General features: G+C 48.2%; 1 protein-coding gene and 1 non-coding gene across 2 annotated transcripts in view; both read left to right on the top strand.

Moving 5' to 3' along the window:
* Positions 1-21,994, top strand: part of HIVEP3 (human immunodeficiency virus type I enhancer binding protein 3) — a 70,213-nt gene that overhangs the window by 12,908 nt on the left and 35,311 nt on the right. The window lies entirely within an intron of this gene.
* Positions 11,255-11,326, top strand: TRNAA-UGC. The gene has a single exon. It is a non-coding gene; the product is annotated as a tRNA-Ala (tRNA).

Below are 21,994 nucleotides of genomic sequence, written 5' to 3'. Positions count from 1 at the left end.
GGACAGGCCTCGCCGGCCGCCGCTACCGCCGCCGAGCCCGGCAAAGGGGGGGAGGACAGGCCTCTCCGCCTCGGAGCCGGGCGGGGGGGGGCGGCCTTGCCGCCGCCGCCTGGGGGAGAACGAGGGGGGGAGAGGAGACGGAGCTCTTCTCCCCACCCCCGCGAGTATCGTGGGTCCCCCTCTTGTACTGACCTACTTAAGTGGTATTCCAGAAACTGACTATCCTTCTAGCATCCCTGTATACTCAGTACTCTAAAACTTAAGTCTGATTTAGCACTGTGATTGAAGCCAACAGACTTTATTTTACATTTGTGGGGGACTCATGATAGCTTGTTATTCTAAACTGTTACCTTGGCAACAAAGACTAGTGGCAGAATTCTTCAGAAGTGGCCTCATGAGATTCTGTTGACCAGATGTCTGTTGGCGTTTCTGTATACTTGAGCTTGTTGCCTTTCGTTAACGGGCTGATCAAATTGTTATTCACACATCAGGATAAGTTATCACTTGGTTAGTGGTACTGACAGGAATAGGGGCAGCTCAAGATCAAACCCTGTAGAGCAAAGATCCCCGGTGTGGTGCCTGCTGATGTGTTTCCCATCCATTTATTCTTCCCCAAAGGATGACTCAGGCTAGCCCAATCTCAGAAGCTAAGCTGGGTCAGCCCTGGTTAGTATTTGGATGGGAGACCACCAAGGAAGGCCATGGTCACTACACTGAGGCAGGCAATGGCACACCACCTCTGCTAGTCTCTTGCCTTGAAGATCCTGAAAGGTCACCATAAGTCAGCTGCGACTTGACAACACTTTATATACACGCATACACAGAGAGAGAGCGGGACAGACAATCCTGGCCAGGCCTGTAGCTACGGTGGGGCTTTGGGGGGCTCCACCCCCTTTCTTAAAGGCACAGCTCCACAAGAATTTCTCCTGTAAATGCTTTTTTCAATCATTTTAAAACATTTGTTTAAAGACGTGCGCTCCTTTAAGCAGAGTGGGGTACTGTAGTTGATTAATTCCCACACTGAGCAAAGAGATTGAAGTAGGTGCCCTCTAGGATCCCTTCTAACTCTGTGTCAAGGAACTGGTCTCCTTTAAGAGAGTTTTCCTGCCTAAGGGTTAGCTTTCTTGACTATAAAAGTCATCACCCCCACCTGCCGGCTTGTTCTCAGAATTGTTGCTCAGTCTGGCAGGAGTGTTTAACTTGCAGCAGCTGAGAACTGTCATCTAAAGTGGTTGACAGCTTGCAGTTTAGAGATCTATCCCGGTAACAGCTTTCTATTGGCTAAATGGCTTTTCTTTCTGCACTGAGAACTTCAGCCCCACCAGAAAAAAAAATTGCCCCACGAACCACAAAATCCTGGCCACAGGCCTGATCCTGGCTTTCATCCCTCTAATTGGAGGAGAAGGTGCTTCCCAGGAGACATCACCTTTTGGGTCTGCCATTCTACAACTGGCCTTATGCTGGCTCAAGGCTCCAGTAGCCATTTTGTGAAGGTGCCTGCTGCCTGCTTTAGAAATTCCAAAAGCGCTTCTAGGGTGGAAAACTATTGATCTCAAAATCCTGTGCCCCTGAAAAACAAATTTCTGGATGAATTAGTAGAAAGACTGCGACATTCCTCCTTCTGTTTTACAAGGAGCCCCTACAAGTATGCTGACAACCTGGAGAAGAAAATGTTTGGCTCCTTTAATGGAGGATTCAGGTCTGAAATTGGGCAGCTGAAGCTTTTCAGAGCATGGGGTAAATAACATCACCTGGTAAATAACATTGCATTGAGCTTCTGTGAAAGGGGCAGGGCATTTCCCCCCCTCTCTCCCAGGTACTTGAAAAGGCTCTGAAGGCTTTGAGTTTTAAAAAAGTGAAAGCAGCCATGGCATTATCTGAGAAGTATCTGCAATGTTTCTTTTTCTTTATGCCTTGAACGGCTTAACTGAATTAAATCAGCCTAACCCTTCCTGTGTTTCCTCTGAAGATGGTTGCATCTGAAGACACTTTCCTCTTTCTTGCCTGCTTTTGCCCTCCTCTTTTTTGGTAATGTTTGTTGAACATGCTGCTTATTGAAGAGTTCTGGTAAACAAGAAAGTTTGCAAATTGGAGACATTTTGGGCTTAAGATGTGACTGGTCTTAAGATGTAAGCCCACTTGTGGGGAGGGCGGGGTAAAAATACCTAAATAAATAAATAAATAAAAATATTTAGATTGCTTCGCTCAGTGCACTGTTGGTGGCCCTTAACAGAAAGGAAGTGTTTTTGTTTCTGCAATAAATGAAATCTACTTCAATAAGCAGAGGGAAGGTGTGGCCAGCAGGAGGTAGAGAGAAGCTGTTTTTTGCCCTCCCATTTTCTAGTGGCCTTTGGACAGGCTGCCCTTTATTTATTTTTATATTTTATACCCCACTTTCACTTGAATGGGGGACTCAGAGCATCTTTCAACCTCAGTCTCTCCTTGTCTAGTTTCTCCTCACAACAACCCTTAAGCCGGGAGGGTGATTTCTGCAGCATTTGGTTCTAAAGGGGGAGATGGATTGGCGTGGCTAAAAATGATCCCACAGGATCCTTATAGGGTTGCCAGGCTCCCCTGGTGGAAGCGGGGCTCCCCCATTGCTAGGCCATGCCCACCAGCCTCTGATCAGCTGGCCATTGGGGGGACTTACCAATAGAAAGAGCCCAGGCCATGATGCCAGCGTCATCGTGCCAGCGACTTCCGCATGATGCTTTGGTATTTGGGGGGAAACGCTACGATCGAAGCTGTTTTTACCATTGAGCTTTTGCTCAAATACCAGAGCATCACCTGGAAGTTGCTGGCATGATTATTTCACTTCCTGTGCAACACTGGCCGCATGGCCATGGCCTTTCTCTTCCTCCAGGTAAGCCCTGCCCCATCCTCTGCTAGTTGCCAGGAGGGACCTAGCAACCCTAGATCGCAATGCGTAGATCCACACAGCAAATTAAGTGCAGCCATCTGGTGAAATGGGAGGGGTGGTATTTAGCAATTTTTGGCTCACTTATTCATCTATAACATTTTAACCCTCCCCTTCATCCAAGGAGTTAATGGAAACATACATGGGTCTCCATTCCTTCACTCCCCCCCAAAAAACAACCTTGTCAGGTAGACCAAGAGGGACTGATAGGCCCAAAGTAATCCAGCGAGCTTCAGGGCTAAACAGGAGTTTGAATTTGGGACTCCCAGTCTGTAATCACTACACCTCATTGGGCCTCTCAGTTTTTTGATGCAACCTGGATAAGCTTTGCATGTTGACTAACCCTGAAGATAGAGCCATCTTGTGAGCTTATTTCATATCAGAAAGTATTAGAAGTTTACATAGAATCATAGAGTTGGAAGGTACCTCAAGGGTCATCTAGTCCAACCCCCTGCACAATACAGGAAATTCACAAATTCTTCCCCCTCCCACCCCCCAGTGACCCCTGCTCTATGCCCAGAAGAAGGCAAAACACCTCCAGGATCCCTGGCCAAACTGGCCTGGAGAATAATTGCTTCCTGACCCCAAAATGGTGATCAGCATTTCCCTAGGCATAAAATAGGGCGACAAGAACTAAGCACTGATGTAACCCTTCTCAAGCCGCCTTGAGCCAGTTTGTACTGGTAAGGCAGGATACAAATTGAAAGCAAATCAATAAATAAATTCTTCTCTCTCATGATCTGCCTAAGCTCACAGAATCAGCATTGCTGTCAGATGGCCATCTAGCCTCTGTTTGCAAACCTCCAAAGCAGGAGAGCCCACCACCTCCCAAGGAAGCCTGTTCCACTGAAGAACCGCTCTGTCAGGAAGTTCTTCCTAATGTTTAGCCGAACACTCTTCTGATTTAATTTCAACCCATTGTTTCTGGTCCAGCCTTCTGGGGCAACAGAAAACAACTCTACACCATCCTTTATATGACAGCCCTACAAGTACTTGAAGATTGTTATCATATCACTCTCAGCCGACTCCTCTCCAGGCTAAACATACCCAGCTCCTTCAACCTTTCCTCGTAGGACTTGATCTCCAGACCCCTCACCATCTTCATTGCCCCCCTCTGGACACATTCCAGTTTGTCTGTATCCTTCTTAAATTGTGGTGCCCAGAACTTAACACAGTACTCTAGGTGAGGTCTAACCAGAGCAGAGTAAAGTGATACCATCACTTTGCGTGATCTGGACACTATGCTTCAGTTGATACAGCCCAAAATGGCATTTGCCGTTTTAGCTGCCGCATCACACTGCTGACTCACGTTCAGTGGATGGTCTACTTCTGCCCGATGGGAATTCTATTCACATTGGTACCTCTCCCCCCCAAAAAAAAATGTTGAATGCAGTAAGATCAGGGGTACTCATCCTTTGTGGCCTGAGTACCTCCCAAATTCAGCATCAGTCTGTAAACATTTTGGTATGCTGGCAAGCAAAAGGGGGTGACAAGGCGAGGGTTTTATATTGGTAGACACTCTGGGAACAAACTGCCAGCCTCTCAGTGGCTTGTCTTGAACCTGGCTGGAAGTTGCACGGGTCTTGGAATGGGTGACAGGCATGAGGTGTGTCCATCACCTTTGCCCAGAAACTTGTCTCCAGCAGTGCTACTGGACTCTCAGTGTCTCTCCTCATTGCTTGATTGCGTGCCAGATACACTGATCATCGGGTGTGCCGGAGGTTGCTGTAGCTGCTGTAGCTGCTGTAGATGATGAATCTGCACATTGAAAGCGGCAGACCCACTTTTCTACATGAGGTGTCGATTCACTTTTTCCTGTGGCTCTGTGGCTTTGTGCCGTCAGCAATACCAGACCTTTCTGAAAATTTACCTCCAACCATGGATGTCGCTCAGTTCTGAAGCTGCGTAGGTTGACAATGCCATCGTGGTTTAAGATGAGAGAAATCTTCTCGACGCTTGTGTGTTCGCGTTTCCCCTCATTTAAATCTGTTCCGATACGTGTTCAGCTGCCCCTCTTGTGTAGCCCTGCCCGTCCCATCTGCTCTTTGCTCTTTGGCTGGTTGCAGTGAGGATCTGAATCTGTGGGTGCGGCCACACGTTCCTTTTGATCGGGGTTCACTGCTGTTCCCTCTTGCATTTAAATTTTCCGTTCACATGTGCCAATCCGCCTCCCGTGCCGAAGCAGGCTCACTCCCGCAATGTTTCCGGGTTTTCCTGCCCCCGGGAAAATCAAGTAAATTCTGGTTTTTATGGTTATAAGCTGCCTTCAGTTCCATAAGGTAGACAGGCGGCTAATAAATGTTTCAAATAAAATCATAAGCAAAGAAAGGAGAACTATCCTGAAGTCAACTGATTGGCTCTTCTTTGATCATCATTTCTACTGGCTCTCTCTCCCCCCCCCCCCAGTTTGGTGTAGTGGTTAAGAGTGGCGGACTCTGATCTGGAGAACTGGGTTTGATTCCCCACTCCTCCTCCACACGAAGCCAGCTGGGGGACCTTGGGTCAGCCATAGTTCTCTCACTCAGCCCCACCTACCTCACAAGGTGTCTGTTCTGGGGAGAGGAAGGGAAGGTGATTGTAAGCTGCTCTGAGACTCCTTTGGGTAGTGAAAGGCAGGTTATAAAACCTCCTCCTCCTCCTCCTCCTCCTTCTTCGTAACATGCACTCTACAGATCTTTGTTTCATTCCCAGTATTTGCACTATGGCTTTAACAGATTTACATAGAAGAGAAAGGTATCTGAGAGAGCAGGTTCTAGTATAGTGAGTGGATAAAAGTGAGAGACATATTGTGGCTTGATTCAGACATAATACGAAACCATGGTTTAGTGTGGTCAGTCTGTGATTTTGAGATTTGGCTCTCAGATGATCCTTCAAACCCTGGTTTGCTCGACAAATGCTGTCGTCATCACCTTTCCTCTTTCCCCTACGGAAGCCCGAATGGTATCCTGTCCCACACTGTAGTGAAGGGAATGCTGGGGAACAAGACAAGATGTATGCCAGATGTCCACATCTAAGTGAGACATGAACCATAATGAGGAATGACTGTAGGTATTCTTCAAAGCCTGATTAGTCTGAGTGAGGTTAGTCTTCAAACCCTGGTTTCCCATCCTGCTTTGATAGACTGAAACGAAGTTAGCAAAGTAGCCCACTTTTGGACAATTCCAAATTCCAGTTCTCTGGCTCTTATGTCCCTGCTTTCAATTCCCTTTCCTGATGTCTGAATTAGCATCAACCAAATACCTGAACTGGCATATGAAGTACCTTGGGATCTTCAGTGCAAAACATGTTTTCCAATAAGAATGATGCAGGGAAGCCAGTGTGGGTGTCCTGGATCTTGGACCAACATTATGACTACTGCACCATGCTGGCTCTCGTACAGTGGGGTATAAAATTATGTTTTTATAAGTGTGCTTTTACATGGATGTGATATCCATTTCCTGCCAATATGGGGAAGATGTTGAAGGGCAGCAGGGCAGTTTTCAAAACTGCTGATTCCCCCCACACACACACATACACACAAATGTATAGCGCAAATGCAGGGATAGCAGATAGTTATAAAATTGATTGAGAGTAGTTAGATTTTTTAAAGTCGCTGTCTGTGCCACACTGTGTAATTTTTCATTCTCCTGTCACTGACACATTGGGTGTTTTTTGCTGTATAAGGTCGGGAAGAATCTGACCTATACAATCAAGCTCCCTTGGTTTTTAAGTCCATTAGAGAGGACTTCTTGTTCCTGATGCAAGAAAAGCAGAACGTGGAGGAGTCTCCGTGGAATTAGAAACAGCAGCCCGCTCAAGTATGTCTTTTTGTTGTAGAATGTTTCAATTGTCCTTGACATTCGTGAATGGATAATACAAATCCATCGAGCACCGCACAGACCAATTAGATGTGAGCAGTCTTCGAGATTCATGAGCCTCCGCCCCCATTTGATCCTGGAATTAAGTGCTGCAAAGAGATAGTGTGAATGCAGGAAGCTGTTCTCTTTTGGTTCTTCTAGCCATTGTCTGTTATGATTGATAGCGGCTCCCCAAGGTCTGAGGCTGAGGACTTTTCACAACACCTCCTACTGCATCCTTTTGCCTGGAGATATCAGGTTGAAGCTGGGACCTTCTGCATCCAAAGCAGGTTCTCTGACATGGTCCCTCTCCCAAACGCTTAGGGCTTCTGGGGTGACCATGGCTCAGGCTCATACCTGCTTATTAGCTCAAGCCAGGTGACCCATAGTGTGTGCCACCTAGCTGTGCTCTACGCCTGGATGGGAGACTGCCAGGAAATCCTGGCTCTGCCTCTTGGTACCTAAGCAGGAAGAACAGGGCTCTGTCCCTCTGAAGCAAATGTGTCCATAAGGGAGAAGATGGTCCCTAGGATGAGGTGTGAGCATTGGCCAATCTCTTAGGGTGGATTCAGCTAACTTGGAGCTGCTTGGTAACTGCTTAAAAGCACGGAGAGTCATTTGGGGTGAGAGTTACCTGGGGCTCTTTTGACATTCTGGGGTTGCTGCTTCAATAAGAAGGCATTCTTCCATTTGAAAGGGAGATTATTCCACTTTCAGGACTGCCTTCTGTTCCTGATGGGGACATTTGAATGTGGGGTCAGAACCTTCTCTGGCATGTGGTTTTCAAGGAGGAGTTAGCCCCCCGTGCTTTGATTAGCCTTGTCATGCTCACAAGCGTTAATTGCTAAAGAAGAGGTTATTTTGTGTTATTGGCTTGGCCCATTTCTACCTGGCCAGCCATAGGAAAAGGCACACAGGCCCTTTCTGCACTGACAGCTTGCTCTGGAGAATCCGGGGAGTCAGGCCTTAAGGGTTGACTTCGCAGTCGCACTCATTCCCTCTGCACCATTCCTCCCCCCCCCCTCCGGTTTATTTGTTTGTGTATTCTGTATGCATTCTGCGTCTATAAGAAATGGGAGTGGGGGTGGGGGATCCACTGACACATTTGGGCACAGGAAATCCCCTAGTCCTTTATATTTACTGATTCCTTCTTATGCTCTCTCTGGCTCTTTAAAAGTTTGCCTCAGTGGGACGATACATCCTCTTTTGTCTTTGGAGAAGGAGGAAAAGAAAACAGAACAGGGAGGGAGCATCAACCCAGAGAGAGAGAGGCGGAAATGGGGGACGGCAGTGGGGCAGCACTTAAATACCTGCAGAAACAATTCAACTTTAGAAAGAATTAGTGATTCGAAAGCGGATGAGGACAAAGAATCACAGCAAAAGGAGTTTTGGTAACTGCGGGGCAACAGTGTGCTGGAAGCGGTCTGAATACAGATTCCTGTAAAACAAGAAAAAGTCCCGACACAACCTGGAAGTGAAAGTGGGAGGGAATGCAGAATGGAAGAATAGGATGCACTCAGAAACCAAGGTGAAATACAGGTGCAGAAAGGGCCAGAGCCAAGTGGGAGCAGGTCCTTTAGAACAGCAGCAAGTGCCTTTGCTGCAGGGAACTGTTGACAACTAGCACAAGCTGGACTGTAGAACAGCTGAGCCAGCAAAGGCTAGAGCTCAGCGAAAGGCTTCTATGGGGAGCTGGTAACCTCATCGTGTTCTGTAGCCAGAACTGGGTCCAGGGTCCTTCAAAGATCAATGTTGTCCTCTGGCATGAGACTGAGTATGGGATGCCTTGAGTTTCCAGGTGTGCAACCTGGCCCAGCCTTCAGCTCTTGCTCTCCACCTTCATTGATGCTGGGGGAGACTCAGTGGGTGCTGGAGTATACAGGTCTACCAGCATTCGAACAGGAGCCCACTGTGATAAAGAAGAGAGGAGTCTTGCCCTGGAGGCACTGGGGTAAATGGGGGTGGGGGCTTCTCACAATTTGAGAAGTCTTCCTCCTCCTCCTCCTCCAAGGAGTCGTCCTCCCAAGTTGAGGCTTGGCCAAGGCGGGTCCTGGCCCAGCCACCCATTTTCCTCATTTAGGCCCCGTCCTCTAAATGGAAACCATCACAAATTAGAATTCTGGTTTCTGGGGAGGGGGTAGAAAGTCCCATGGGGTGTGTGTGAAAGAGTATTCCCATGCAGCCCCTGGCTCCATCCCGATTGGAGCCCTGTCTTCAGTCTGGTGGGGATCACCCCCTTGCAGACTCTCCTTTTACCAGCCAGTCTTCCTGTTGCCTAGATAAATGTTTGGAACCTTTTGAGTTACATAGCCCATGAATGACCCCATTTGTTAACAAGGTTGGTGTCTGTGGGTGTCCCTTGGCTGTCTTTCTCTCCCTCTGGCTTTCATAAGAGTGAACTGGTTGCATGTCGCTATCTCTTTGGTGAGCAAAGCAGTAGCCGGCTGTCCAAAGTTTGCAGATGTTGTCCATCAGCTCATGAAACCAGCAGGGGGTGGAGGTGGTTCTCAAGGTTTGTGGATTTCTTGACTTCCTTATTGGAATAAACTATCTGGTGACTGGAACGATGTCCTTTTCAGGTTTGTAGGGAGCCGAGCGGTTTCACCCTTTCATCTATCTTATCAGTTTCACATCCTTCTCTTGTAGGAGCCAAGAGAGATTTCTTGCTTCTACGGGCTGCTTCTTTTGTAACAATTTGTACTCACCAATTGGCTTTTTAGAGGCGTCACGTGGAAATGTATGCTGGGACTGTTCGTGTTTCTCAGTGGGTGTGTGAATCAGATCCTGGATCAAGGGATTCTTCTCTGGAAAACAGGTGGATTACTGAGCAGGAAGATGGCATGGTATAGCCTGATCCTGTCAGATCTTGGAAGCTAAGCAAGGTCGATATACTTGGATAGGAGACACCAAGGAAGACTGGGCAGGGGAAGGCAACGGCAGATCACCTTGGCTTCTCATTTGCCTTGAAAGCCCCTTGCGGGGGTTGCCATAAATCAGTTGTGACTTGATGGCACTTACATATGTAATCCACCTTGAATTTTGAGGCTTGATTAGGTCCGGGTAGCTGAAAGAGGTATCTTGATGGAAGGCCACCGAGGAAGGCAATAGCAAGCTACCTCTGCTTCTCATGTGCCCCGAGAGCCAGTGGTGTAGCAGTTAAGAGTGACGGATTTTAATCTGGAGAAGCGGGTTTGATTCTCCACTCCTCTGCATGCAGCTGCTGGGTGACTTTGGGTCAGTCACAGTTCTCTCAGAGCTGTTCTCTCAATAGCAGTTCTCTCAGAGCTCTCTCAGCCCCACCTGTTGTGAGGAGAGGAAGGGAAGGAGATTGTAAACTGCTCTGAGACTCTGAGTGAAGGGTTAGGTATAAATCCAATCTCCTCCTCCTCCTCCTTGAAATCCCCTTGCTGGGGTCACTATGAGTCGATTGTGACTTGACAGACATGCTCAGGGAATGCAGTTGCATGAATTGGGAGGGGGAGAACTTCTGGCCTTGCAGCCCCATCCAGCATTGTGCCAGGAATCGCCCAGAATGCACCCCCCTCCCTCCAGCACCAGAGGTATCAAATTAAGGGCTTGCCAGATTGACTTCAGGCAGGGGTATGGGGATTTTCAGTGCAGCATCAGCTCAGTTTCACAAACACACACACGCACACACAAACCCACATAAATTCCCCCTCCCTTTGCTAGGTGTTGCTTCTGGTTTTGCAGTCCCACCAAGACAATAATAGGTGGGGGGGGGAGGTGATCGGGAAAGAAGGGCTCGGCATCCCCTCCTGCCGAGCTTTAATCCTCCCCTCCCGCTTTGTAGGACTTTGGCAGAAATTTTATCTCTGTGGTTCTGAGGGGTTATGATAGGAGTTGCCAACATGCATAATGGGGAAAGGTTTCTTTTCCTGAAATAGGACAGATTTAGTATTAACGCACCAAGGAGGTCGTATTAAGTTGCATCGGGAGACAGTGTTAGCGTGGCTTCCAGTGCTGCTGCCCGGCCAAGAAAGCACAAAGGATGTTCACTTGAAACATCAATTTTGTCTTTTATAAGTTCTCGGAGCCATTAGCTCATTTTATATTATATTTATTATTTATTTATTTATTTAAGTATTTTTACCCCGCCCTCCCCGCAAGCGGCCAAGGGCTCACATATGTCTGGGGGGAAAGACATCAGCTGTGGAAACCTCGGCCTGCTAGTCTTGCTGAAATGATAAGACATTACCGTCTGTCTGCAGATTTCTTTTTCTCCCTGGTAAACACAGAAAGTTGTGATTTTGTGATATGTCACAAGCAAATAGCCGCTCATTGGTCTTGCGTAAGTAGCCTCTGTGGGCCTATGTCACTGGAGAGATAGTGGGGAAGTGTTGACGTGAAGGGTCACATCTGGAACTGCAGATCTAGCGGCTGCCTTCATATGGCTTCTGCGTAGACTCCAGATGGTTCTGTCGAGGCAAATTCCCTCCAGAGAACATGACAAACCACCAAGACTGCTGTTAGTGAGCAGGGAGGGGCTGTGGCTCAATGGAAGAGCATGTGCCTTGCATGCAGAAGGTCCCAGGTTCAATCCCTGGCATCTCCAGCTCAAAAGATCAGGTAGTGGGTGGTGTGAAAGACGTCTGCCAGAAATCCTGGAGAGCACGCAACCAGGTAGTATAGGCTACGCTGACCTTGACCAACCAATGGTCTGACTTGGTATAAGGCAGGCTCATATGTGCATTTAGAGGAAGTCCCTGGCATCTCCAGTTATATGATTGGGTAGTAAGTGACGGGAAAGACCTCAGCTTGAGACCCTGGATCCCTTCTGCCTGCCAGAGTAGATGATACTGCCCTTGATAGATCAGGGATCTGACTCGGTGTAAGGCAGAAGGGATCTCAGTAGAAAAACTGCATGCTCTTTCTCTATGGAAGATATTCCTAACTGGGACACCTTTTCGAATGTGAATATGGTTCTTTGGCGCATCCACGCCCCAGCTGTGGTGATTCTTCACCAGTTTGCACTGCCCCAATAGGCCAGCGGTGAGAGCTTACTGAGATATTGTGTGCCATTTCACACCTCCATTTTTCGTGGGTTTCTTTCCTTCATTTCTGTTCAGTGGGGAAGGGAGGTAAAGGCCACCTCATTTAAGCTTTTGATGCCAAGCAAACTTCTTGTCAATCAGTGTACAAAATCCTGCCCTTATTGCTACATCTCTCTATGGTGTTTGCTTTTCCTTGACCCCGCTGGAAAAAAGGGTGAATAGCAACCATCGCAATATTTGTGAGAGAGTTGTGTCTGAAGCATTTGGAAGGTAATACATGTCACAATGGCAGGCTTGGATCCAAAAAGCCCCTGCTGCTTGCAGAAGGCATTTCTGGCTCCACAACCAGAGAGCTTCTGCCAGCTTATCCCCACCTTCAGCTGTAATCGCCAAAACCACAATGGCTTGGAACAACCTGTCTTCACCAATCCTACAATATCTGTTGCTGATAAACCAGTTGGCACAGCAACTTGCATTGTACTGCATCTGAGTGAGCGTGCGTGCATATGGAAGCTCATACATTGAATCAAACTCTTTTGGTCTTAAAGGTGCCACTGGACTCAAATTTTGTTCTACGGCTTCAGACCAACATGGCTACCCCACCTGAACCTATTTGCATCGAGGCAATCACACTAACCACGGTGGTGGGACGTGCCAGCAAACCACGGGCAACTCCATAGTGTTTTCAAGATGAGAGACGACCGGAGGTGGTTTGCCATTGCCTACTTCTGTATAGTGAACATGGACTTCCTCGGTGGTCTCCTGTCCAAGTACTGACCAGGGCCGACCCTGCTTAGCTTCCTGGATCTGATGAGATTTGAGCTAGCCTGGGCTAGCAAGGTCAGGCCATGCTAACCATAGTTGGTTTAATTAGAGGATAATTCTGCATGATGTCTACATCAAGCCATTGTCACCCAACCCTCAGAAGACGCTTTTCCGTCAGTGCCAAGGGGCTGAAAAAGCCCTGTTGTGCAGGAGGACCTCTGCTCACAACTCCTTGGATTTCTCTCTTTGAACCCAGCCCCTAAGGAGACGAGGCAGCTTCCATCAGCCTGTTTCTTAGTACAGTTTGAATTGTGTAGGCAGCCGTGATCCTGTGCTGAATATCCCCGGCAGGGAGCCATTTCTTCTTTTGTGATAGTTTGGAAATTATTCTCTCCCCCACCCCCCGTGGCTCACTGGGAAAACTTCCAAGTGCGAGTTTCACGGTCCCAATGCAAACCTCAAGGGAGGAAGTGGTCCAGGCCCAAAGGCATTTTCCATTGCTGACCTGGGAATCGTTTTTTTGTTTTTGTTTTTCCATGCTCACTCAGCGTTTGTGTGCGAAAGTTCTGCGAGGGATTTCGTTCCCCTTTTGTCAGTTTCCCTGCAGTTTGTGGCTCTGATCTTGCACAGGGGTGTGGCATGGCATCTTGGAGCCCGGCAAAATTCCATAGCCCCAGAGGTCTTCCTCCATCTGCATGAAGACAACCTGCTCCAATCTGGGCTGGAGAACAACCTTTTGAGGATTGCGGATTCTGCTGGGAAAGTTAGGTTTGCATTTTCAGTATCTGAAAATCCACCTGTTTCTCATTAAGAAAAAGGCAAGAGGGCATAATTTACAACCCATTAGCTTTTGAGTGAACTGCTGGAATAAGTGAACTGAAATGCTAGACTGATCCCACCTGGCAGTAGGAATAAGAGGCCAATTTCCTCCTCCTCCAGTTCCATTTCTGTCTCTTTCTGTTAGGGTTGGTGTGAAATTTATTGCATTTGATTTTCCACTTATGGGGAAATGAAGACTAGACCCAAGGTGAAATTTCTACTGGGCCACGAAGCCCCTTGTGAGACTTTGGTCCGGTCACTGTCTCACAGCCTAGCCTGCCTCGTAAGGCTGTTGTGAAGATAAAATGGAGGAGGGAGAGAATGATGTACACCACCTTGAAGGAAGGGTGGTATGACGAGAGAACAGAAAACTTAAATTTCTCCACATGCATTTAATATTCCATGGTCTTTTTTATTGCATTTTCCCCCATTACGCAGTAGATGGCAAATGTTTTAGTTTCTTTGAAAGAAATTCTGCAGCAATAAAATCAAGAAGTTAAAAACAGAATCACAGTGGGCATGCTTTACGTTAACCTGAGCACGTGTTAATTGGCTGCAAACAGGGAGGAAGGCTGACAGGAGATGGGGGGGAAGGACCTCCTCCAACAGGAAATGGGGCAGCAGGCATTTGGCGAAGCGGTGGACCATGTACTGTTTATAATGTTAAATGGTTGCTAAATTTTATTGTTATGGGCTGGACACATTTTCAGCTTCTCCAGTTTTATTCCCCTCCCCAATGGAAGTGACATGGTTTAGTCCTTATAGGGACAGATCAGCAAACGGAAAGAGAGGGGTGACATTGAGTGATGAACATGAAAAGCAGCAGGGTGCTGAGACCCAGTATGGTGTAACGTTTAGAGTGTCGGGACTAGGGTCTGGGAGACCCAGGTTCAAATTCGCTCTCTGCCATGGAAGCTTGCTGGGTGACCTTGGGCTCTCTGTTAGCATAACCTACTTCATGGAGTTCTTGCTATGAGAATAACATGGAGGAGGGGAGATCACTGTTTTAAGCATCTTTGGCTCCGTACTGGGGGGGGGGGGGCGGGATAAAATATAAATATTGCCTGAGGCACAAGCTGGCATTAAAGGCAATGCCAGGAGGTGTCCAGCTGTAGCCTCTCTTTTTTTCTGTACTGAGGTTGAATTGTCTACTTAGTTCCTGTTTATCTGATGACTTTTAATTTTTATTCATGTTTATTTGACTGGAACAAATGAAATCCCTGCTGCACTGTCCTGGGTATAAAGCCACCCTATTTCTTCCATAGCTTACGCTATGAGATTCTCTAAGTACACTTGTCTAGGCTCTGTGTGCCGGGCTTGATTCGGAGACCTCAGGCTCAGAGAAGCCCTCCTGGCCCACGGAATCCTCAGATTCAGACTCAGTCAAATGACAAAAAAGAAGAAGAAGAGATTGGATTTGTACCCCACCTTTCACTACCCAAAGGAGTCTCAGAGGAGCTTACAATCCCTTTCCCCCTTCCTCTCCCCACAACAGATACCCTGTGAGGTAGGTAGAGCTGAGAGAGCTCTGAGAGAGCTGCCCTTGAGTGAACAGCTCTGAAATAATTTGTAATTGACACAAAGTCACGCCAGCAGCCGCATGTGGCGGAGTGGGGAATCAAACCCGGTTCTCCCAGATTAGAGTCCACACTCTTAACCACTACACCAAACTGGCTCTCACAGTGGAAATCTCCTGCTATGTGATTTAATCCAATCAGCTGTCTGAAGAAGTGATCTTGAATAAGAAATCCGGTCTTATTAGATTTCCTGATCATACCCGCTCTTTCTGTTAGCTTCAAGAGTTCAGGGCTTCCCTTAGCCAGAGGGTCAGTGATTTACCCTGGACCAACCAATGAGCTTCAAGACTAAGAGTTGGTTTCTTTTTATTTATTTTTTTATTTATTTAGAAAACGTATCCCTCACCTCTCCAGAAACTGTTCCGGGTTGCTTATAATATAAAGCAATAAAACAAAGTGATTGCCCCAAGTAAAACCTAACCTCAGCAGTCAATGCTGCATCGTGTAGTCTTCTGGCATACATGCAGCTGTCTTAAGTAAGAATAAAGTCTTCTCCCAGTGGCCTCCTCCTTCAAAGAAATATGGGGGACGGAGTTGGCATCCCAGCCCCTCTATCAGGCTTAATCCCGCCCCTCCCCCCGTGTCCCTGAACCAGCATCCTTAGTCTCAGTTTAAGAGGGTCACAAAGCACTTCCTTGTATCAGGCTGCCCTCCTTCTCAGTGAGTAGCCAGGAATAGCATTTTCCCCCCCCCCCCCCCTGGCTCTTTTGAAGACAGTGCGGCAAGCTGCACATGCTCTCCAGTTGCTCTCATTTCTAGTGAGTGTGTGTCTTCTCACAAGAGGTTGGGAGACAGACCATCTGCTGTCAACGCAACTTTGCCCTCCCAGTGAGTTGCCCCAAGAAGTTGCCAAGTAGGTGCCGTGGCTCTTTGAAGGGGGGGGCTCCTCCGTGGCAGCTGCTCAAACCAGCCTCAAACGGGCAGTGTCCCCACCCCACCCGCTGCTGCAGCCACCAGGAAGAGATGAAGGGTCTCCCCATTCCTGGACAAAATGTGCTCATCATTCTACGTGGGCACCCATTTCACGAACGACGGGGCCAAGCGTGTCCAAGGGTACAGCTGGAAAGCGCATGACACAGCTGTTGCAATGGGACCTTTGGAAGCTCCTCCGGGTCCCACAAAGAATTGATCCCAGCTGCTTGGGAAGGAACTCATCAGGTTTTATTTACAAGAATACAACATGGGCCTGACTGCAACGATTCCGGCAACCGTCTTAACAACAACCACAACTTCTTCTTCCCAGACACCACCAAGAGGCAATTGGCTCCCACTGCAAACATTAACTCTTCCGTAACTGCATCATCCTTTGTAACTCCATACCACAGCAGCAAGCTTGATGGAGCTCAACAGATCTGGGGCTGGCCAGTATTTGGCTGAGCGGTCTCTTGAGAAGAGGGGTGGCCTCAGCCAATGGGCTACAGGGGCAGCTGACTTGGGCTCTGTGTTGGGGCTGTTTACCCCAGGGCCAGCCCCCCAAAAGGAGGGAGGAAATAAGAACAGACTACTGTTGTCATTGTATCTGCCCCATCTGAGGCTCAAGTAGCTGGCGTCTGGTTGCAAGGATGGCTCCCTTCCACCTCACATGGGCCACCTGGCTTGGCCCCAGCAGGGGTTTAGCGGGGCTGGCAGTGATTCTGGGGCTCCATCCTGGACATTTGCCTAGGGACCCCGAACCACTAAGACCACTTCTGCCTGCAAACCATATGCTTTGACTTCCAGGATGGATAAAAGACTCGTTTGATTTTTCTCATGCCTGCCTCTTCTCGAAACCCCACAAGTACTTCACTGGGTCTACACAACATCCTGTATTTGCATACCATCTTAGCCTACGACATGCAGTATCCAATTGCCTCCAGTGGTGTTGCGAATGCGCCCCATGTCTCCAGTTATAACAGAGCTGCTGGAATGATAAAGGACTGATCTGCTTCCAAACTGTGCTCTCCTTTCTCCATGTCATGTCTGTCTGTCGACTTTTCCAAGTGTTGCTGGCACACACCCAGTCGATCCCAGCTGTGCCAAGTCTTTCTGGCAGAAATCTTTGTTGGCACAGGAAAGGGCACAAAAGAGGCTGGTTCTCTGCCTTGACGGAGCAAACCCGCAGGAAGAAGGAGGACGCTAGTCACCTCCTATCTGGGGGGAAGTCTCATGAATGCTGTCAGCGTAAAATGCTGTTGTTTCCAAGCAGCCCTTATTGGAAGAGGTTTCCTTGTTGTGTCTTAAAATCTGTTCCTGTTTATTCCAGCGAGTGATCAGCTGGTGAGGATGTGAGCGGCTTTCTAAGCTGTCTTTGGCGTTGCTTCCACTTCAAGAAGGGAACACAGGCTCACCCAGGGAGGCCAATGCCAGAACGCTTTGTACCCTGGAGGGCTTAAAATGTCATTTTGTAGACATCTCTATAGTGCTCTCCCCGATGCTATTTAACATATATATGCGCCCCCTCGCCCAGATTGTCTGGAGGTATGGGCTTGGGTGTCATCAATATGGCGATGACACCCATCTCTATCTGATGTTGGGCGGCCAGTCAGACTCCGATTCAGAAGATCTTCACTGGCCTTTACAGGCTGTGGCTGGGTGGCTCAGGCTGAGTTGGCTGAAGCTGAACCCGGGGAAGATGGAGGTCCTGTGCCTGGGTCGGGGTGGCATGGGATTGGGGCTCCCACTCCCGGCCTTCGATGGGGCACCTTTGGTTCCAGCTTTGGACGTTAGGAGTTTGGGAGTGCTCCTTAACGATGGAGGCCCAGGTGGCAGCCACTGCCAAAGCAGCCTTCTATCATCTACGGCTGGTGCGGCAGTTGGTCCCCTTCCTTAGCCGTGATGATCTGGCCACAGTGATCCATGCGACGGTCACCTCGAGGCTAGACTACTGTAATGCTCTCTACATGGGGCTGCCTTTGTCGCAAATTCAGAGGCTGCAGCTGGTGCAGAATGCGGTGGCCAGGCTGGTTGTGGGGGCCCCTAAATGGGATCACATCTAGCCTGTACTGAAAGCGCTGCACTGGCTGCCTATAGCGTTCCAGATTCGCTTCAAAGTGCTGGTGCTTACCTTTAAAGCCCTACATGGCCAGGGTCCGCCATACCTGAGGGACCGCCTTTCCCCATACAGGCCCCAAAGAGCACTTCAGTCGGGGTCACAACACCACCTAGTGACCCCGGGCCCTAAAGAGGCCAGGCTTACTGCCACAAGGGCCAGGTCCTTTTCGGTGGCGGCTCCTACCTGGTGGAATGAGCTCCCGGAGGAGATCAGGGCCCTGCGGGACCTTTTACAGTTCCGCAGGGCCTGCAATACGGAGCTCTTCTGCCAGGCTTTTGAGTAGGAGCCGCCGCCGCCACTATTAGCACCAGCGTGCACTGCAGAGCAGTTCCACAGGGATGAGCTGATTAGCCACCTAGAACAGCCTGGCCCATGGCATTCCCTCCTCTTTTTCTGAACTCACTATGATATACTATAATGAGCGAGTATTTTAATCGCCGATGTATCCTGTAAATGAATTATGAGGTCACCCAGTGAGCTTCCATGGCAGGCGGGGATTCAAACCTGGGTTTCTCAGGCCCTGGTCTGACTCTCTAACACTCTAGGCATAATGTAACAAATTGTAAAAAAGATCAAAGTAATGTTCCCTCAAATCTTTATGGACCCTCAAACTGCCATTAGAGATCTGAAATAATTTTATTAGATCACTTTTGTTATTTTTAGCTAACCAGGTAGATGTATATCTCTTTCCCCTCCTCTTAAATCTTTGCCCCCTCTCTTTTAGCATCTTGAGGGGGGGGTGAGGGTACTATGCCTGACCCAAGCTCACCCAGCGGGCTTCAAGTGGAGGAGTGGGGGAATCGAACCCGGTTCTACAGCACAGGGATGAGCTGATTAGCCACCTAGAACAGCCTGGCCCATGGCATTCCCTCCTCTTTTTCTGAACTCACTATGATATACTATAATGAGCGAGTATTTTAATCGCCGATGTATCCTGTAAATGAATTATGTTTTAAGTGGTTAACCTGTTTAGTTTTATCGCACTTTGGGTGCCTTAATTGTTTTAATCCTGTTGTATTTTATTGCACTGCTGTGCCAATGTAAGCTGCCCTGAGCCCGCGTGCGGGGAGGGCGGGGTATAAATGAAATAAAATAAATAAAATCCAAAATTGTGATTTGACCTTCTGCATTAAAAAAACAACACTCTGATTCTGTTTCGCTGTGAAGGATAAAATCATGGCCATGTTTGGTGCCAAAGACTTGAAGGTAGCTGTTAATTTCACTGTAGCTTCCCAGTGCCATAGATGATGGTTTTATATATCTGTTTATTCATCTGGACATTTATATATGAAGTGGTTTCTTCTCTGAACAAAAAACTTGTGATAGAGTCCCCCGCTCTTAACCACTACACCAGACTGAGCTCACCTTTCTTTTAGCAGCTTGATTGGCAGTGTCATCCAAAGAACAGTTAACGGTCAAGTGTGCCATCAAGTCGCAATTGACTCATGGTGACTCCTCATGGGGGTTTTAAGGCAAGAAATGAGCAGGGGTGGCTTGCCATTGCTTTCCTCTGCATAGCAACTCTGGCCTTCCTTGGTGGTCTCCCATCCAAAGACCAATCCCACTTGGCGTTCAAGCTCTGACAAGATCAGGCTAGTCTGGACTAATTTGGGCTGCTACAAGCACAGTTACACCCTTTGAAACCCAGTGGCTTCAGTGGACTTGGAAGGGTGTAACTACGCTTGGGGTGCCACTGTGGGAGAACTCTCTTGGTGAAGACACTGAGCACCACCAATATCACAGATATTTTTTTAAAAGTATCCTTATACACACAAAGTAATTGGGGGGGTGCTTTTGGGCCCCCTTCTTCTTTTCTGCAGCCAAATCTACGGTATGCTTTGTTGACTGTTTAGACCCACACATTCACCCCTTCCCACTTCCCATGAGACCTTTCTGCCCACAGAATGAATGTTCTGGAGGAGCAGCAGCTTCCCCCCCCCCTTTCCAGTAAGTCTTGGGTTACTGCCTCTGCCAGACTGCAGGAGATGTTGTCTGCTGATAACAGCTAAGCCAGCCGACACAGGGCTCTGGGATACAAAGGAACGCCTCACTAAAGAGTCCCTGTTGGAGAGTAATTAAGGATAACACAAGTACAAGAGGCCACTGTAAGTTGTTCAGTGTGATACAGGGCATGTGTGAGTGAAGACGGGAATTACTGAACATCGAGCAGGGGCCTTGTGCGTTGTTCAAAGCAAATGTCCTGGAACATGCGTGGCAATGGTTCACCTTCGTAAACCATCACTCGGTATGGCTATTACCCATGTGGAATGGTCATGAGGAGGATGGATCTGGTTTATGATCCAACTCTTTCACTCCTTGTGGCTTCCCTCCTCATATATGGAAACCCTGTGCGCACCCGTGTTGACTAAACACACAGAGAAGGAGAGCCAGCACAAGCACGTTGGCCCCACCCTTTGCCTCTGTGTGTGAGCATGGCGCCTATGTATGGAGGCAGTGTCCCCACACACGCTCCTTTCTTGTGGTTGGCAGTGTTCAGAAAGCACCTGAAGCAGCTGTTTTGATGGGTTACAAACTGTGCGGGCCTGGCCCAAGTCTATGTGGAACTCCAACATTTCCAAAGGATTTGAAGCCTGAGTATGTCCACAGGGCAACTGGGGTTACCAGTTCTGGGTGGGGACATTCCTGGAGATTTTGGAGGTGGAGTCTTGGGAGGGCGGGGTTTGGGGAGGAAGCATGTGCACCTCCATGCATAAGCACTGTGCTCACAAGCTAGTGATCATGTGGAGCTGGAGGGTGGCACCACTGCATCTTATGCTCCATCTCCATGAGTTTAATCAGCACATGGAGGGGCCTTGTACAGAGAGCCGGAGCCAAGGTTGTTTTGAAAAAAACTGTAGTACATGGTGGTGTCAGAATCATTGGCATCTTAATAAATTTCAGCTACAAACTGGAGTTCTAATCCAGAATGAAAGCTACAATTTAGAACCCTGGTTTGTGGTCAAGAAACCACTACTCGTCAAAGTATCCAAATCTGGATGCTGTAAACAGAGGCCCTTTCTGCACTTTCCTTTTAATCCATGTTTACCACAGTGTCTTCCAAGGAATTCTGTACTGAAATCGAGTTCAATTTTTTCTCCTATCCCCCCCCCCCCCCCCCCATTCTGCATTACATACCCTCCCTTCAGTGGTCAGTCCGGTTTCAGCTTGCTGTTGCCCCGGCTTATTTTGATCCTGTTATGCTGTGGATTTAGGCCCAATCTGCATCTAGCATTTGCTCCACTGTTTTACCAAACCCGTTGGAACAGAAATTCCCCTCTGCATTGCATGCCACTTTCACATCTTTCACTTTGTTTGATCTCTCAGTTTGATGGAACTGTCTGCATAGATTTTTGGCCATTTTATGGCCATTCAGGGGTGACTCTGCAGTCAGTACAGCATTGGCCCAGGGTATCTGAATGTTGTTTTGAGCCACATCTTTTTCTGTTCCAGTGTGGGTTTGGTAAAACAACGGAGTGAATGCTAGATGTAGATTGGGCCTTAAATTGCCTTGACTCGAACACTGAGAAAATCCAGAGTGGCAGGCAAATGCGGAAAGGACCAAAGGCAGGTTTCTTTCAAACCAAGGTGTCTCAGCTCTCTGCACAAGGACAGGAACCAGGAGGGACTCAGAAGCCCGAGGATAAACCAGATTCATTCTCATCACATAGAAGCCAGCATACATTTGAGACTCTGAACCTAGTCATAGCTAACTTGACATTTCTACCACATAGGCTTCTCAAGATTTTGTATTGGGATACTCACTGAATTGGAAATGAGTGCAAGTGGGGCAGGTAGAATCTATCCTTTCCTCTCTTTATAAGTGCTTTGGTTAAAGGGGAGCTAGCAGGCATTGATTGATCTTGAGCATACCCGCTCGAACGCAGATCACAGAGCCGTGGCTGTCAGATTGCCAGGTCTCTGGAAGCTCAGTCCCTGAGATGTGGACAGAGCTTGGTAGACCTTGCAGATCAGGAATGGAGCCAGGCATGAGCAGTACCTGGTGGATGAGGAGAACAACCCAACTGTGCCCAGTGTCT

The sequence above is a fragment of the Gekko japonicus genome, unplaced genomic scaffold (genome assembly GCF_001447785.1).
Source record: "Gekko japonicus isolate JY-2015 unplaced genomic scaffold, Gekko_japonicus_V1.1 scaffold112, whole genome shotgun sequence".
Lineage (NCBI taxonomy): Eukaryota > Metazoa > Chordata > Lepidosauria > Squamata > Gekkonidae > Gekko > Gekko japonicus.
This window is presented reverse-complemented; position numbering and strand designations above follow the sequence as displayed.